The sequence below is a fragment of the Trichomonas vaginalis genome, chromosome II, assembly GCF_026262505.1.
Source record: "Trichomonas vaginalis G3 chromosome II, whole genome shotgun sequence".
Taxonomy (NCBI): Eukaryota; Parabasalia; order Trichomonadida; family Trichomonadidae; genus Trichomonas; species Trichomonas vaginalis.
Window position 1 is genome coordinate 19,627,373 of NC_067204.1, and position 2,772 is coordinate 19,630,144.

Below are 2,772 nucleotides of genomic sequence, written 5' to 3' on the forward strand. Positions count from 1 at the left end.
TAATCATTGTTTTATGAATTTCTCTTTCTTTTCATATTAATCATTGTTTATAGAATTCTCTTTCTTTCATATTAATCATTGTTTTATGAATTTCTCTTTCTTTTCATATTAGATCATTGTTTTATATAATAATATTCTTTTTCAATATTAATCATGTTTTATACAATTCTCTTTCTTTCATATTAATCATTGTTTTATAGAATTCTCTTTCTTTCATATTCATCATTGTTTTATTGAATTCTCTTTCTTTTCATATTAATCATTGTTTTAATAATTAATATTTCTTTTCATATTATCATTGTTTTATGAATTTCTCTTTTTTCATATTAATCATTGTTTTTATGAATTTCTCTTTCTTTTTATATTAATCATTTGTTTATAAATAATATTTCTTTTCATATTAATCATTGTTTTATAGAATCTCTTTCTTTTCATATTAATCATTGTTTTATGAATTTCTCTTTCTTTTCATATTAATCATGTTTTTATAGAATTCTCTTTCTTTTCATATTAATCATTGTTTTATTACTTCTCTTTCTTTTCTTTTTTATATTAATCATTGTTTTATAATTTCTCTTTCTTTCATATTAATCATTGTTTTATAGAATTCTCTTTCTTTTCATATTAATCATTGTTTTATATAATAATATTTTCTTTTCATATTCATCATTTTTTATGAATTTCTCTTTCTTTTCATATTAATCATTGTTTTATAGAATTCTCTTTCTTTTCATATTCATCATTGTTTTATTACTTCTCTTTCTTTTCATATTAATCATTGTTTTATGAATTTCTCTTTCTTTTCATATTATCATTGTTTATTACTTTCTCTTTCTTTTCATATTAATCATTGTTTTATATAATAATATTTCTTTTCATATTAATCATTGTTTTATAGAATTCTCTTTCTTTTCATATTAATCATTGTTTTATAGAATTCTCTTTCTTTTCATTTATTATCATTGTTTTATTACTTTTCTTTCTTTTCATATTAATCATTGTTTTATGAATTCTCTCGATATTAATGAATGCCCTCTTAGTATTCATCAAAGCGAATTCAATAGAAATTGTCCAATTCCTAGTTGATCATGGTGCAGATGTTAACATGAAACTTATTCTCTTTCTTTTCATATTCATCATTGTTTTATTACTTTCTCATTTCTTTTTCATAATTAATCATTGTTTTATGGAATTCTTCTTTCTTTTTCATATTAATCATTGTTTTATCTAATTCTCTTTCTTTTCATATTAATCATTGTTTTATTATAATAATATTTCTTTTCATATTAATCATTGTTTTATTAATTCTCTTTCTTTCATATTAATCATTGTTTTATAGAATTCTCTTTTTTTCATATCATCATTGTTTTAGAATTCTCTTTCTTTTCATATTAATCATTGTTTTATAGAATTCTCTTTCTTTTCATATTAATCATCTTGTTTTATGAATTCTTTCGATATTAATGAATGCCCTCTTAGTATTGCCATCAAAGCGAATTCAATAGAAATTGTCCAATTCCTAGTGATCATTGGTGCAGATGTGAACATGAAACTTATTCTCTTTCTTTTCATATTTATCATTGTTTTATATAATAATATTTTCTTTTCATATTAATCATTGTTTTATTACTTTCTCTTTCTTTTCATATTAATCATTGTTTTATATAATAATATTTCTTTTTCATATTAATCATTGTTTTTATTACTTTCTCTTTCTTTCATATTAATCTTTGTTTATAGAATTCTCTTTCTTTTCATATTAATCATTGTTTTATAGAACTCTTTCTTTTCATATTAATCATTGTTTATATAATAATATTCTTTCATATTAATCATTGTTTTATGAATTTCTCTTCTTTTCATATAATCATTGTTTTTTACTTTTCTCTTTCTTTTTCATATTAATCATTGTTTTTATATAATAATATTTCTTTTTTTTTCATATTAATCATTGTTTTATTAGAATTCTCTTTCTTTTCATATTAATCATTGTTTATAGAATTCTCTTTCTTTTTCATATTATCATTGTTTTTATGAATTTCTCTTTCTTTTCATATTATCATTGTTTTATAGAATTCTCTTTCTTTTCATATTAATCAATTTTTATAGAATTCTCTTTCTTTTCATATAATCATTGTTTTATTATTTCTCTTTCTTTTCATATTATCATTGTTTTATAATTTCTTTCTTTCATATTAAATCATGTTTATTATAGAATTCTCTTTCTTTCATATTAATCTTGTTTATATTAAGAATTTCTTCTTTCTTTTCATATTAATCATTGTTTTATAGAATTCTCTTTCTTTTCATATTAATCATTGTTTTATGAATTTCTTTCGATTATTAATGAATGCCCTTTAGTATTGCCATCAAGCGAATTCAATAGAATTGTCAATTCTCTAGTTGATCATGGTGCAATGTGAACATGAAACTTATCTTTTCTTTTCATATACATCATTGTTTTATTGGACATTCTCTTTCTTTTCATATTAATCATTGTTTTATATAATAATATTTCTTTTCATATTAATCATTGTTTTATTACTTTCTCTTTCTTTTCATATTAATCATTGTTTTTTATAGAATTCTCTTCTTTTCAATATTATCATTGTTTTGAAAATGTATCAATTTTCGATTAAAACAACATGAGAATAAAATTTACGCAAAATTATTTTAAAAAATGGTTTTAAAATTTACAATTGATGAAGAATAAGATTGCAAGAAGTTTTGAAGTTTAATTTTAAGAAAAAAAATTCGGATATTATTCATGGA